The sequence below is a fragment of the Coenobita brevimanus genome, chromosome 13 (genome assembly GCF_032717465.1).
Source record: "Coenobita brevimanus isolate Jiangsu-jjx chromosome 13, ASM3271746v2, whole genome shotgun sequence".
NCBI classification, from domain to species: Eukaryota; Metazoa; Arthropoda; class Malacostraca; order Decapoda; family Coenobitidae; genus Coenobita; species Coenobita brevimanus.
In genome coordinates, this window is record NC_136966.1 from 11664116 (window position 1) to 11681988 (window position 17873).

Sequence of the window (17873 nt, forward strand, 5' to 3'; positions counted from 1 at the left end):
AAACAAAGTAATACGTGATTATGATTGTAATTTACGTTACGTTTCTGAAAATTCGCAGCCATATTCCTGAAAGAAAATAAAAACGCTCCAAAATGAACATCAACATTGTGTGTGTGTGTGTGTGTGTGTGTGTGTGTGTGTGTGTGTGTGTGTGTGTGTGTGTGTTTTAATACAGCCACAAGGGACCCACACTCATCGTTGGAAAGCGTATGTGAAGGTAATACATGTTACTTAAATAGCCTTTTATAAAAAATTTCTATCATATTGCTGTTAAAAAAGATCCCAAACGGCAGTCTGAGCAACACAACTGAATTATCTTGGAAGTTAGCAAAGTTATATCGGACCTGCGCACATTAATGGATATTATAATATAACATTAGCATGCTTGCTCGCTCGAACGCATTCCACATTCTCAGGCATGGACTCCTATAACTTAATTCAAAGCCAGCCAGTGTATGGATCATCAAGTCAAGGTGAGTTTGGAGATACAGTTGGGTGAGTGAACATAAATTTTTGACCAACATGGTACTTATCTTAAAATGTTGAGTAAACAGGACAACTAATGTCGATATTATCAAATCAAGTACACGCCTGATGCTATTCTCTCTCTCTCTCTCTCTCTCTCTCTCTCTGTACCAGATATAGCAAAACACAGGGGATGTGCTTGTTTCTCTATTATTTTTTTCCTCTGCCAGTGCTTGTATGATATAGCCTGATTACGCTGCAACACAATTGCTGGGTTCATTGGTAGTGCACAGCTTGCCGGGCTACACATATGGGCCGGGAACCTTGATTAGGAGCTGATCATCCCAAGCAGCACTTATAAAATATCTCAACACTTTCATGGGTAGAACAACTCTCCATCGTCTCATGCTTACTAACCCTTGAATCCGAAAAATTATTTCTGTTGTAATCTTACTGTCTTCACACATTTTTTTTCTTCAATTCAACTTAGGGATTAAAAAAAAAAAAAAAAACAGGAGTTAGTTTTAGCCTTCACTAACCTCTTCAGTTCAAAAGGCCTTTCATGCGATTAATAAAACAGGCGAGTAATTAAAAAACTGAGTTATGAATTACGTCACCGAGATCAAGAAAGTTTGGTCGTTAGCATTATGAACGAAGATAAAGGTATAGACAGACTTTCATGTGCTGTAATTAACTCAGACTCAAGAAAGTTTCGACGTGAAATGCTGGGTAGCCGAAGACAGTTTGGTTATGAATCTGTATGTGAGGTGTTTGGTAGCTGAAAACAGTTTGGTTGTGAATTTGGATGTAAAGTGTTTGGTAGCTGAAGACAGATTGGTTGTGAGGAGTTTGGTAGTTTGAAGATGAAAGCATTAAAAAATATATATCCATACACAATACAGACTCATGAAGTATCTGAATACGAGAGGGTGGTAGGTTAAATGAACACGGCCGTATATTGTGTTGGAAGTGATGCGTAAGAGCAGGGCAGGATTGGCCTGGTACATTTAATGGTCGTGATAAACCTTACAAACTATATACTCAGATAGTACCCACCCATGTAGCCTACGCCCTGGCTTTAGTTTCTACCTATCTCTTACACACCCATATGGATACAAGCGACTCCTACCTTACATCTTATTTCACTTGTATCATCGTCATCATAACCATGAACGTCTTTCCTTTTATACCATCGTTATCATCATCAACTCATCGTACTCCACGGCAGAACTAATAAGTTGGGTCTGCTTTCGAACCGTAAAGAGACGCCTGGAGGGTTAGTGTTGTGAGCTGCCAGTCTGGGTGTCAGCCATGTGCCTTATGCATCAGTCAAGGTCCCCTCGAGGTGACATAAAAGACCATGTAATTTCACTAGAGGCGTTGGCTGGCCACCTAGCTTGCCTGGTTCTGGACTACGGAAGTGACGACTAAAACATGCCCAAAGATATTTACAATAAACTGAAATACAAACTTTACCTACCAGCGATGACATGAGGCGGAAAAGTTGCGTATATTCACCATGTTTGTGGGAAAAGGATGATTATAGATAGATAGATAGATAGATAGATAGATAGATAGGCAGATAGATAGATAGATATAACATCCATATCATAAACTGAAATACGATTATTAAACAATCATCATAAATCACCTACCTTCACAGCAGTTAATAAATGTTCCCCTCCAGCGGATGAGTAATTATCATGTCGTAATTATATTATCTTGTTACATACTGACTTATTTGTAAAAACTCACGTTCTGTCAGCATTTTTTTCTACTTCTACCCATCTATCTGTGTCTGCCTATTTAACTAAACATTTATCTCTATGTGTGTGAGGGTCCATATGTCTGAATGTGTCTGTGTGTGTGTGTTCATCTCTCTCTCTCTCTCTCTCTCTCTAAGTCTATCTTTCCGTCTATAGCAGGGGTTCCCAACCTTTATTTACCCATTACCCCATTTTCCACACCTCTCTTCACTCATTACCCCTCATTGCTTATGTTTCCACAATTGCATTTTAGCTGCTTAACATTTTGATGCCTAGATTTTAGTTTGAATGTAGGACTTAATTAAAGGCTAGGTTAAAACCAAGAGAGTTATTGCAAGGAGTAATTTATTTTTATTATTAACACTGATACCAAATAAACATGACTTTAAACATTCATCTCTGAATTTTAGTATAGGTCCGAAGTCTATCATAACTGGTATGATTTTTATTTATTTTTTTTTTTGTTACCTCCCCCATTACCCTTCACAAAAGACCAAATTACCCCACTTGGGGTAATTTACCCCAGGTTGGGAACCCCTGGTCTATAGCCAGACGCCTTAATCACACACACACACACACACACACACACACACACACACACACACACACACACACACACACACACACACACACACACATTAATCCATCCTGGTTTATTTAAATTCATAATATTGTTGCAAGTCACCAGCTATCAATACCTATAGTGTAGGTGGGATGATAACTTCCTCGGCAGTGTCTGACCAAATGTTCAATATGTTTGATAATAATGCTTAGTAAAAATAGTATCAGTGTAATGAAATTTTATTTTATTTTTATTCTTTCGTAGACAGAACATCCGTCTGCTGAACAAAATCATGAAACTTCTTTCCAGTCAGTCGACTTTCATAATTCACATCTTTCATTTTTCTTATCCTAACAGCCTATGAAGCTAACATATATTTCTCCACACTCAGTACATTCTGCTGTAAAAGGTTTCAAAAAAGCCTATGTGCACTTGGGAACAGTAAGTTATTTATTTATTCATGTAATGTGTGTGTGTGTGGGGGGGGGTACAACTGCGTGCTATGACAGCGTGAGATGCGGTAGTGTGGTGTGTGGCGGAGTGAGGTGTGGTAGTATGAGGTGTTTATGCAGTGTGGTAATGTTAATTGTTGCAGAAGGAGTTTTTGATGTGTGAGGCTGTGAGGTGTGGCAGTGTGATATGAGGTGAGGCTTGCCATAAATAGGTGTGATTTGTGAGGTATGCATGATGTGTAGCAGTGTGTGATGAGGTGAGGCACTGACAGAACTGGGTTTGACAGTTGAAGTGTGCGTGAGGTGTGGCAGTGTGAGATGAGGTGAGGCATGACAGATCTGGGTGTGATACTGTGAGATGTAAGTGAGGTGTGGCAGTGTCTGCTAATGTACAGTACAGTGATTCCTCAACCATTGTATATGTTGGTTCCAGACGCTCAAACAGGCCATAAAGTAGGCCTCCCGTTAGTGTAGGTACAGCAACTGTATTTATAAACTCTCCTAACCTAAAGTTGTAGAAGAATGCTTGGATATTTACCTCTGTTTTTATGCGTAGAGCCACCAAGCACTTTACAGTCAAGTTAGATTGAATGTTAAAATGATACTCTATGAATAATAAAATATCTTGTAGTAATAATTGCTGTTATGGAGACGTGTTTGTCGTAAATATTTCTGAGAATCTTTTATAAATACAACAGAACTGCTTGAAGTATTAACCGTCACTGTCACTCTCATCACCAGCGAAAAGGAAGTGAAGAAGGCAACAGTTGGGGCTTAAATGTTCCTGATTTTGTCTATTGTCCGTCTTTCCAGTTTTAGGGATCTTTTTTTTCCAGCTGTTGTCCCAGGAAGGTGTTATATCCATTTTTCTGCCACATTTACCACCTCCCCGGCATTGTTAACTCTTACGTTCACCACGAGGATGTCCTTTACTGACATTATATTCTTTCCATGTCTCGCTTATTTTATTCAAGTTAGGAGACTCATTTTGGACTGGAGGAGGTAGATATAGTCTGTGTAAACCCCTTGTGTACCAGAGAAGCTTCCTAAGTTGGGTAAATTGTCTGAGGGAAGCAAGAATAAACCAATATGTCACCGGATTCAAGGGCTTGACTCTCCCCAACCTCGCTAAACCCTCCTTAATCCACCTGCCATCACCTTCAAGATCTGATATATTCCTCCATCTGCGTCTTCGCGTGACTGCCTCGTCTGACTGATGTTGCCTCGCACTTTCACGTGAAGCCAAGATCTTGATTTGAAAAAGGACATGTGCAGATCTATGCTTTCCATTTCGAGATGACGCTGTTTCTCCTGCCGAGAGGTAAAAGAAAGGTGCCCCTGAACTTCAGAAAACATGTACACCTATATGTTAATGAGTGAGTCATGTGATGCAGTGTCTGACGCCATAATTATCAGATCATTCCAACTTTTGATTCAGGATCCTAGACTATGTAGATCTTGAGATAACGTAGCAACTTTATTCTGGCGACTTATTTCGTATATTGCCCCTCGTTATTTTCTCGTATGTTACTTTTGCACAAGAACGTCGATATTAAACGATATAAATAGCACAGAAGAGAAGGCGGTCAGTTGTGTGTAATCCATCCGCTGCACTGTATTCATTCATTCAAGTACAAGCTACCTGACAAGGAATGGGTGCAAGGGAAGTTGAAAAACTTGCACTTACCGTAGGAAATGGTGGTTACTGTTAAGATGTATACAACGTTCATCTGTGGGTATAACTCCTCCACTTACAATTTATGGCGCTATGAAATCAACAATCAAGGCAGATGAGTAAGTCCACGATATTACAACTCCCAGCATCCCACCACTCACATTTCCAAGACAGTGCAGTATGGCACATCCAATCTTGTTGTATTCCAAAAATATAAACACCATTTCGCTACGTGAGCATGATTAATCTTCAGCCTCCAAATCCACGAACATAATTCCTCCAACACTGCACCACCACCACCACCACCCACCTTGCTGGCACCCAAAGGGGACCAGCATTCAATGTGGCCCATCTCCTTCAATATGTCCCTCTCACTTGGCTGCCCACTCCCCTCATGCTTACTCAATAAAATTTTGCAAACCCAAATGAAACTTCACTGACGCGCAGGTGGCAGGAGTATCGCCTTTCTGTTCGAGCTGCTGGCGAGAGTGATGACGAGATCTGTCTGCCTGCCTGTCTGCGTGATTATCTGTCCACGTATCTACCCATTTTTTTTTTTTGTATGGGAGTATCTATCTCTCTGCCCGTTTTCCTGTTTATCTGTCTAGATACTTGTTTATAGGTTTTCCCCTATCTACTGGGTTATTTGTCCGTCTGTCTGCTCGCTTAAAATCTGTCTACGTATGTATCTTTCTGCCTTTTTTTATGTAACTATGCCAGTCAGGGTATAGACTTTACCCTAAAATCCAGTAATTCTTCCACACAGCCTAGAACGAGCACTGCCTTTCATATATCACCTCTTGGGTGCTTAAAACGAAGCCTCTTTACTGACGTCCGTTAAGACTGCCTCATTCCCGACTGGTGTGATGATATTAGTGGGGCATTTAATGATATATCGATAGATTATGTGGAAGATCAGTGAAAAAAAAAAATCCTGTTCAAGATACGATCAGTCTCCCGATGGCAGTCAACAGTCCACTCTCCTACCTCTGTTAGGCACCCTTCTGCAGCGCGTTCCTCCTAACCTAATGTAAGATCCTTGACCCCATTGAGCTCAATTGATGGTGACCTGTAGTCAGGTGGAGAGCTGATTTGGCAAGTAATCAAGGAGACTCATTTCTGCCTTTTTTCAATTTCGTGCACCGACGATATAATATTCAAGATGTGGGAGAGGCCCAGTTCCGTCAGAAAAAAAAAAAAAATACAGTATAATATGTACAAACGTGTCTGTTCATATGTAGGGCCAGACACTGCACCATGTGGGAAAAGACTGTTAAATGAACCTTCAGGTAGTACTGCCCGGACTCAGTAACTATCCCTTCTTCCAAAATATCTACAACGGATAAAATGTAGTGAGAGCAGGGGAAGATGCAGCATTTTAGGGTTGTTACACACAAAAGGTTTTAACAGAGTAATGATTAGCAGCCTGACGGGGATAATTTATGGACATAGCAGCTTATATGGAGCGTTGGGGCTGGCTGCCCTGGAATACAGTTTAGATAACAGGTTAGACTAGCGTGTAAAAAGAAGTGGCTTTAGTGAAATACATAAAAAATCAATGATATTTCCGAAATTTTTATACTACTGTGCAAAAAGAAGGTATGTTTGCTAATAAAAAAGAAACATTGCCAGAGAAAGGTGTAATAAGTAATCTTATCGAAATGAACAAAAAGAACGAATTTATGGAAATTCTCAGACTAAGGAGAAGTAATTTTCTTGAACTATAAACCTAATTGATATTGGGAACAATATTAGACAAGCATAATAAATATTCAGTTTTAGTAGAGAGAGAGAGAGAGAGAGAGAGAGAGAGAGAGAGAGAGAGAGAGAGAGCATTTTAAAAACCATTATGGACATCTTATCTCTGCTAAATGACTTTCCTAAAAGCCTTAAAACATAATCAGCTCTTTTACAATTTTCTTATCTGTGCTGACACAATAAAGATTAAAGAGGTGAATACAGAATTACAGTAGGCTCTCATCGTGCCAAATAACCAAATTATTTTCCCTTATTTTCTCGTTTGATTACACTAAATGTAATTCATATACTTTTATAAAGGCAAGGCAGGCCTGACGGTCTGACCAACCATATATATATATATATATATATATATATATATATATATATATATATACGCACTCTATCACTGTACCACGTGTGTATATATATATATATATATATATATATATATATATATATATATATATATATATATATATATATATATATATATATATATATATATATAATCATCCGTATCATCCCTGCTTCGGTAGGTATAATATATATATATATATATATATATATATAGTCATCATCCGTTGCGGTCCACTGCAGGACCGGCCTATCCCTACCGAAGCAGGGATGATACAGCCAATGTATCTCTACCCAGTGGCTTAGGCTGTCTGGTAGAGACTGTATGTATAGTAAGAAGTGCTTGTGAGTGTGATTGTAGTGGCTTTGAATGTGTATGTAGTCTGTGAACCAAGTGTAATTGGACCGCCTTAAGCCGATTGGGTGCAAGCATACTAGTATGCGACACTGGTTCAACCACAGCACCCCTTGTGTCCGCCAAAGTAGCAAGTGGCTTGGTGAACGCTTCCCAAAGTTTTTACAACTCTGGCGGGAGGCGAACCCGCGCTCACCAGCGTGAGAAACGCGCACTCTCTCTCTCTCTCTCTCTCTCTCTCTCTCTCTCTCTCTCTCTCTCTATATATATATATATATATATATATATATATATATATATATATATATATATATGTCCCATTACCGCCTAGTGTCCTCAATATAGGACGGAACTGGGCATTTTCAAAATTTAATAAAGAAGGGAACCCCTGGGAAGAGACCAATGAGCTTCGCGACAATGAGCCAACAGTCGGCGAGAGGAACGCCTAGCATCCTTCCAGCAAAATCCCTCGCACAGGAACTCTGGGTGCCAATGGGATATACATATACTTGTGTGTGTGTGTGTGTGTGTGTGTGTGTGTGTGTGTGTGTGTGCATCCATAACGCTAGGCATACAAGGAGGACCCAGAAGTTTGGGTGCTTGAATAATGGATTTCAATGAATTCGCAGTTGTTAGTTCACTTGTTTTAATACTTTTTTCCCCCCTTTATATTCGGATCTTACGTCTCCCCATACTTAGGTGCAAAAATCAAGTAGGATGTTGTTGCTGTTGATGATAAATGAATATATAGTTAGGTACAGTCCCCCTTTCAGGGCTTTATTGGAAGGCAGCAAGTTGCAAGCTGTATCTTTAACCCTGGAGAGGAAACGTGGGTCCATAAGTGGCCATGCGTTTATGCGCAAAACTACATTTTTTGCTGCTGTACACCCCTTATTTTTGTAGGTAAAACAATATAAGGCTAAATAGCAGTCAATTTTCATTAACATTTTACCTAGTACTGTACTGAGGAATCTCTGAACAAACTGTAAATGGGTATAAACATAAAATCCGTCCAAAAGTTTATGAGTAATTTATTTTTGAAGTTGCGGTACCATATTTGGAGCCACCTCACCTATGACGTCGAGAATTTGATCGTTAAGCCCAAGGCACACAGTCACGAAAATCATCACGATAGCGCTACTAATCAAATTATTGGCACTGTCGTGATAATTGATTACGTTTTTCATCTGTCACGATAGCTGAATGACATCCGTACGATGCCACTAAGTATGTGTCATGACGGTCTTAAGATCGTCTTGATCGAATCACAACAGCTCAATGACAGTGTCACGATTGGCGTGTTTTTTAATTTTAACGGTCATTTTCCCGTCATGACAAAGCCACGATGATCACGACAGAGCCACGACAGCATCATATGTCGCCCGCAGACCCCCCTGGGCTTCCAAAAAGGGAGGGGACAGCCCGTGGACTGTGAGCGCCGAACAGGACATTGGTGCAATGACTATGCGCTGCCATGTGTGCCCTTGCAGTTTCCAAGGCGCAGCCCATGCTACGAATACCTAGCTCTGTCATGACACTATCGTGAGGTATTTTTAGGTCTGTCATGACGCATGCGCCGTACACGTAGCTTTAACGTGACGCATTCTTAAGTCCATCGTGATGCATTTTTCTGAACTGCCAAACAAATCAGAATTATTAGCTCTGTCTTGACGCAAACTTGAGTTTGTCGTGACGTCTTGATGGTCATAATGCTGTCGTGAAGTAGTCGAAACGGTTTTTCCATCACGATTACGTCACGACGGGCCGACGACTATCATGATAGCGTCATGATAGACCTATGCACGTCACAATAACGTCATGACAGTGCTACGTTGGGTACAAAATTTGTCACGTGTCACAATTCTTTAGTGCAAACACTAACTTTTCGTGATGGTCCACGAATGCGCTAAGACCATCACGATACGCCATGAAAGACCATGAGTAAGCGTCACGATAGCGCTACAACTGCTATTAGTAGCTCTATCGTGATGATTTTCGTGACTGTGTGCCCTGGGCTTTGCCAGTCCTACCCAAGAAAATATGATCCGTTATTCAGTAATTACTTAGGTTTAATAGTGCTGTATGTTTTATGTTAGGAGATCCATCCAGTCGAAATAGTCAAGGATAGTCTGGACACAATACTTGAAACCTAACTCCTTCAGTCCGATGACGTAACTTTTGTCTTAATATTGCTCTCTTCAGATGATTTTATTCAACTTACGGAGAGACATCAGACTATGAAGGGGTTCATGGAAATATTTCTTAACTCTCTCACTTCAAACGGTTTCTTGTATGTGTTAATAAAACTGAAGCGGCCATCACCGGACTGGAAGGGTTTAAGTCTGCCTGTAAACGTCGAACTAGGGGACTTGTGACCAAAATCTACATGGATGTCTCGGTGTCTTAGTAGGCTTATTACTGGCATCATGCTTAGGGGGCGCTCTTGACATGGACTGAACCCCAGTAACTACCACTAAGTTTGTGGAGTGAGTACTCACAAGCTAGCGCAAATTATCAACAGTATGGCAGTGTGTGTTACCACCATCTTCAGTTTCACTTCTATGGCTTGTGTCTGGCCTGCCCTCCTCCTTACCCATGAAATCTACACACCACTGGACACGAGAGTGGATGGAGTGAGGACAAGGAATGAACATGTGTGGGGGCATATGATGTGGCTGCGGTAGTAGGAAAGGGTACGAATCATTATGCAACATTTAGGATACTTATGACATGTCACAGTTTTTCGATTTCCACGCTATGGACGCATTTTGGTATTTCATATAGGCTGTTGTCAAAAAGCTTTAGTCATTAGTCTGTTTGGCTCTATCCACTCTGCCATTCATCTGTATGTGTATATCTAGGTAGGTTTGTGTGTATGTATGTATGGATGGATGTATATATGTTTGTTTTTGGTTATTTTCATGGATGCATTTATAAGTACGTGTATAATTCACTACAACGCCAGATGATTTTATTCATCAGTGATTAACGCTTCACGGCGGATTACGTCTTATTCATTTTAATCATGCTATTACTAGTCGATTTCATGCAACTTGTGAAAAATCTCTAGTTATAAGGCGATAAATTAAGTCTAAGTATAATCTCTTCCGTTTGAAAAGTCTCTCTAAACTCACATAAAATCGTCTTGACGTAGCACGAATTGACGAATAAAATGTCGCCGGATTGGATGAGTAAATTCTGCCCTCGCCATGGGTATGAGTGAGTATTTACACATAATCATCTACTGCCAAGGGTCTTATCCCAGTGTTTGTTTAGGGTGGCCAGCACGACTTACAGCATCTCTCACAGTGCATCAACACCACTCTACCCCGCCATTCCATACCATTCTCCCACCCATACGTTTTTACAGCCTTATCTTTCTACCTTACTTTTCCATTTGGGGTTCAGCGGGAAGAGAAAGAAGGGGCTAGAGAGAGTAGAGCCAATGGGAGAGAAGGAGAGATAGTATATATATTAGGTTAAATACTGTACTTCGTTCTCATTTTCCATCTCCTCTTTCTCCCATCAGCTTTGTTTCCGTACGTTTCTGCTTACTAGCTTTCATTCGGCACAGCTTCTATTTTTCCGTGATAAATGTTACCTGTCTTAGCAGTTTTAATGCAGAAAAAATTGAAACCCAGGAAAAACCTTTCCATCAAAAAAGTTTAACAAGAATAGCACTGTGTCTGATAATATAGCCTTGTCATTCGCATAGATTTTCATATGTCGTAAATAGTTGCTTATATCACAGTAATCTTAAAGTTCCACATCCGGCCCTTACTAAATGTGGTACTGGCTTAAAAGTTAACCTGCAAACCCAATGAGTTTTAGTCACACTACGGCATGACCGTCACTTTCCTCTCCGACACATCGTATCAAAGAGCATCATCTGTGAACAGAATCACATACCAAGCCACTGCTGCCATAGGGATATCAGCGAACATACTCGTAGTATAGTGAGAGGAGGTGAAATATTAGGCGAACTTTTATCCCGGATTATACATTACTGACACATAAACCACGTCATTTTATCTTATGCTATTCTTGGCTATTAGTTTTGCATATAACACATAAATATTCTGCTATGTAATTCTGTTACTGATACAGTTTGTATGAACAGCGCACAGAAGAATTGTAACAGGCAGTGTACAAAACTGGCTTGTAAGGTAAGAGTGTCTGGGGACTTCATATAACCATGAAAATGTGGCCCAAAATAGGGTTCTCAATAAATTTCTGAATACGAGTATATATACGATGTAAAAAGGACAAAAAATTCGGCTAACATAAATGGCTCATAAGGCAACACATAAACACAGCTGAAAACGCAGTTTGAAATAGGGTTCAAGATACAAATCAAAGGAAGCTCAAAATACGACTAAAAATACGGCAAAAAGTGAGGCTCTAAATGCGACTCAAATTATACTGCTTAAATTACTGTTCAGAAATTACACTGAAAAAAAAAAAAGTAGACCCCATAAAAATGCCTGAAATTACGGTTCACAATACAGCTCAAAAAAATAGTTCAAAATACCATTGAAAATACGGTTGAAACACAGCTAAAAATTACTTTCACTCCGTCCATAAATCTCCTTGCGTGTCCCCTTCCCCTCACCCGTACCACTTTCTCTCAGTGTATCCTCTTATCAGTTTTTCATCACCTGTCTTCTCCATATGGCCATACCACTTCAGCACACCCTGGTCAGAGCTCTTCTTCATGTTTCGTTTACATTCATACCTTTCTCTTGCCTTGTCATTCATCACAGTCAAAACGTCTTACCACACACACTGTCCTAAAGCACTTAATTTTCAGCGTGTCCACCCTACATCTGGTTTAAACATTTAGGGTCACTCGGCCTCGAAGGTGTAGTTTAGCTACCAATATTCGACGGTCATTGATGGAACCTCTGTGACAATGAGACATGAATAGCCTGCATCCATCATTACATACTGCAGTCAGCAAGTGTGTACAAAAGCCAGACACGTTTGAATTTTGCAAGTGCCTCAGTTTTTATCGTAAGAACATTGACTCTTTCTTTCCTCTTTGTGACTGTTGTTTTTGCCTATGGCCTAATGTCTCACATCCATTAAGCAAAGTCGGCAATATTATTCATTCATTAAACACAAACAGCTTCATCTTAGTTGACAGAGGAGTCTTCGAAGCACCTCTTCCTTAGTGGCTTATATTTATTCTCTGGTATGGTATTTATATTGTTTTAATATCGACTTTCTTTTACATCAATAACATGTAAGAAGACTAGCCGGTAGGCGAAGATGGCCAACTTTAAGCGTGCCGTTGCAGTTCAGCCTCTACACACAAAGGTGGACCGTTATCTGGTTAGAGTCTAAAAATGCCATCTCTTACCTCACTTTGGACACAAACTAAACAATCCAGACAACAGAAATACCTCGATACTTCCATAAACACAACAACCATTTACTGTGAAAAAATTAATATTTATTTATGAAACCTCCCAGATTATGTACTGATTTTGTTCGTAAGACACATATCTAGTCATTTCAAACCATTTCAGCACCAATGAAATGTTTTGGGAGTGAAAATATGGATGTTTCTAAATGCATTTTTTTTTTTTCACTACTCTCCTTAGTTTTCACTGGAGAAATTTTTTGCGCTTCATCGTAAAGCACAGGGAAGATTTAGGAAGCAAAAAATACATTGTTAGGTTCCCCAGACGTTTCTTTTCATTTTGGTAAGAAAAAAAAATTCTGTTCTCGAAATTTGAGGAAATGGTGCCGGGGCTGGCCATACGGGTCCCGACAAAATCTGGACCCACCGCCAGGGAGGGGCTAGGCAGGCCGTTGCTAGGCAACGACTCGTTGCCTAGCAACCAAAACCTTGCGGACACAACTAGGTCGCAGGCTGGTCATTGTATCCCGGTTTGGTAGGAATTAGTTATTTTTGAAGGGTAGAAGTGCCTGCCACAATTAAACAAGACTGCTAGGGACACTGAGGCCAATCTTCACAGGGTTGCCACTCGAAAACTAGAAGAGAGAGGGAAAAAATGTATGGCACACTTTTGATAGGGAAAGACCTCAACATTACGCCTAAAGAAGTCAGAGCTTTCTACACACATTAGTAATGCTTCTACAGCTCAAAATGTGAAAAGTACGAAAAAGCGTTTTTCCGGCCGTTGCTAGGCAGCGAGTAGTTGCCTAGCAACCAAAACCTTGCCGACACAACTAGGTTGTAGGCTGGTCATTGTGTCCAGTTTTGGTAGGAATCGGTTAATTATACAGGGTAGAAGGGCCCGCCACAATTTAAAAAAAAAAAAAAAAAAAAAGGTTTTCAGCCGTTGCTAGGTAACGAGTAGTTGCCTTGCAACCATAACTTTGCCAATGCATTTAGGTCATAGGATGGTCATTGTATCCAGATTTGGTCAGAATCGGTTAAATCTGAAGGGTAGATGCCCACCACAATTAAGCAAGAAAAAAGGAAAACAAAAAAGAAAACGCGACTAACAAGACGGGCAAAATGGGGCTGGCCAATATACAGGAATAATGTTTAGAATAAATCGCTAAAAAAGAGGTGCTGTAAAGTTTACGAAACCAGTGAAAGTTAGACACACACACACACACACACACACACACACACACACACACACACACACACACACACTGATTTCTCTTCAGTATCTCGACTACACTGTACAATTCTCTTTTTGTCCAGCTTACTTCACACTCTAGGCACATACGTCAAAAATAAAAATTTTGCCGAGTGGAGGAGTATTTCGAGGAGCAAAATGGCTGGCTTATAAATGACGTGGGGGTATAAGCGTGTAAGAAAATATTTGATGGATCCCGGGAGGTATATGCACTTGGCCCTCTGACCCTAATCAGCATGTGTCTTTGGTGTGGCGTGGGGTCTGTGGGTGCGTAGCGTTGGTGTCTGGGTTCTAAGTGGCTTTGGAGATTTTGCAACAACTCCTACAACACCTCATCATCCTCTTGTGTGCCATTTATACGAACTATATTGATGCTAAAACTATATAAACAACATACAAAAGCGTGTTATGATGAAAATAACAAAGTAAGTCAATCGGCATGAGATGTTAAGAAGCTTCCTGTGTCTCTCAGAATACGACACTGAGGCTAAACTGCGTCAGCTAGAAAACACCTCCTCTATTTTATGTTTACTGCAAAGAAATGAAGGGCTCAGTTGTGTATCCAACTTCTCTTGTTCCAAAATCCTCTTTGCACCAAAATAAAATTGTCGCAGATGTGAATTATAAGTAACGACTTTGGACTGAAGGGGTTAAAATCTGGTTAGTTGTGAGTCGAATACCCCGGTTTTATTTGTCATTACATGCACATTCCTTAAAGAGGTTACATTAGAAAGTTTGCCTAGTCATAATATATTCAGCTTTCTTCACCTTGCTAAACCGAGATCAGTTTCGCAAAATGGAAAGTGTACATGATGATGCTGAAGACGTTAATTATAAGACATCATATCAAATTTCTACGATATTAAAGTGTGTATAGAAGGTACAGTAACTGTTATCACATATCGCTTTTTTTTTGTCACCTTTATATTCACTTATTTGATCGTGAAGTACTGTATATTATGCTGTATGAGTGAAGACAAACGTTTATACAACTGATCTTAAACACAACTTGACTTACGTTAGTTTATAAGTAACGTGAAATGTTTTCTAGCTGTATGAGTGAATATAAACGTACATACAGTGCCTAAAAAAGTATCCTCACTTGGGGATAGTTAGTTGTGAAATTATAAGCTGTGGATCACTAAAGCTGTTTCGGCAAGGCTGGTAAACATACAGTAACATCTAAGCTTGCTAATAATGGTTTTGTAATAACACTTACGCATTGTGTGTAGGGTTATCAAAATGTGACGAGAATGCTACATCACAACTCCGAGAATGCTACGTCACAACTCTGATAAATCATTGTCGGTAATTGGTCGCTAAAAATAGTATATCTTAAGCTATAATAATTATCATTGTAAACATCGGCGTTTGAGCAGCCATACTGGCATACATGAACTGACAGTGAATGCCATACACAAACCAGTGTCATTTTCTGGCATCCTGGAATTGTTCATCGAAAAAGTGAATCGATATTACTGTCTGCAATAGTACATCAATGGCATAACAAAACAATGCTACGACTCTACATCCTTTTGACAGCACGTGTTCGCCAGCATCATATTCTAGTGTCAATCTACCGGTATTGTTCCACCTAATAATTCAAGATGGAGAATGAACATCCTTAGGCCAGATTTTAATAATATGAATAAAGTGACTTACATATTATTCCTATCCACCGTATTCTAACTTTTGCTGAATTATTAGCTTGTGTATCTGTCATCTTTTCAATGTTTTATGCTTGATCATATTTATTTTATTTCTCGTTTGTTTCGTCCCTTTAACCTTCCAAAAATCCCTCTTCTTCCCCACCCTTTCAAACTCCCTGCCCCCTTTCTGTCCTTCACACTCTTGCTTGCCCATATTCGATTTTATTTTCTCTCTTTTCCTACCCCTGCCTACCATGTTAAACTCTTTAGCTTTCTCATATTCATTTCATTTCTGTCGTTGTGCTCGGCCACCACTTTCTCAAACTCTTCTGCTTGCTGATATTAATTTTAGTGTCGCTATTTTTCTCCTCGCAGCCAAGCTTTCAGAATGTTTTCTTTGTTCATATTTTTATATTTTTACGGTTTTCCTTTCCTCCTCCTCCTCCTCGCCACTTTCACACACTCCCCAAAGACTGGCACATTCACCGCCCTGCAGTTCCCTTGTCGATACATTTGTGTCAGAGTAACGAAGGAGACGGCCACCTCCTGCTCCAAGTTTTTCCTTTGTATTTCTGCCTCTCGTGCGTAGCTATTTTCTTCTGAGCTGGATAACACTCGGCTCTACTGTGGGCTGTATCATATGTAAGTGGATAATTCGTAGCACCTTTCCATAGAGAGTTTTTCTGAACATTACTCGTACCCCTCATTATCCTCCTGTGTGTTATCGATGCAAAAAAGTCGGCATTAAAACGATGACGTCCAAGGGAATATTGAGGTGTAACGTGCAAAACAAATCGCCAAGGAATAGGTGCCACGAAGCCTCCTATGCCACTTAAAATTGGTCCCCCGCCCGTCTCACAGGTATCTCTTTTCGGAGTTATGAAATCCCACTTAGCCCGAGGACGTGTTATTATTACATCATTGTTACCTTCAAGCCCCTTGGGTTGGTTAACCTATACACTACAGCACCGAACTTTCACATTTTGTATTTGCTGTCCACACGCAATTATACTCACCTGAGGATACACTTCTCGGACCTCAGGTGTTGCATTCTGCCTTTCTTTCCTATTCTGAATAAGAACTCTGGTGGTTGGAAGAACAAAATTAGACAATACGTCATGCGATAACGGGAGTGCAGCAGGTGTTTGGGACATATATAAAGAATCAGATAACAAGGAGAGTGTACTGAAGCCAAGATACAGGAGAATGAGGGGTGTGAGCTCAAAAAATTGGTGGTCAATTAGTCCTTTCACCCAGAGGGATCAATGTTAAGATGGATAAAATCGTGTGGACTTTGTCAGGATAAAATACAAAAGTGGTGCTGGTACTGAATGGGTAGATGTTGTGAAGCAGAGGATGAAGGTCGGCCTTTAATGGCGGAAAGAACTGAGCTGGTTATGATAAAGAGAATTAACCCATCACCACCATATCGCCTTCTTGTGCTTTATTCTTGTTATCCTCAGACGATTTCATTTATCTTAGTGAAAAGAGACTGTCGTAGTGACGGAGTTAATGAAGGCTGTGTATATACACCTGTCGTAGTGAAGGAGTTAATGAAGGCTGTGTATATACACCTGACGTAGTGAAGGAGTTAATGAAGGCTGTGTATATACACCTGTCGTAGTGAAGGAGTTAATGAAGGCTGTGTACATACACCTGTCGTGGTGAAGGAGTTAATGAAGGCTGTGTATATACACCTGACGTAGTGACGGAGTTAATGAAGGCTGTGTATATACACCTGTCGTAGTGAAGGAGTTAATGAAGGCTGTGTATATACACCTGACGTAGTGAAGGAGTTAATGAAGGCTGTGTATATACACCTGTCGTAGTGAAGGAGTTAATGAAGGCTGTGTACATACACCTGTCGTGGTGAAGGAGTTAATGAAGGCTGTGTATATACACCTGACGTAGTGAAGGAGTTAATGAAGGCTGTGTATATACACCTGTCGTAGTGAAGGAGTTAATGAAGGCTGTGTATATACACCTGTCGTAGTGAAGGAGTTAATGAAGGCTGTGTATATACACCTGTCGTAGTGAAGGAGTTAATGAAGGCTGTGTATATACACCTGTCGTAGTGAAGAAGTTAATGAAGGCTGTGTATATAGAACCCATCATGTTTACATCTAAGTCAGCGAAGATCGTCTATAGGAAGCAGATAATTAATTGCAATAGGTTCTTTTTGCTGTGGGCATCCTGAATAAACTCTAGGATCAAATGTCCAGCAACGGACACATA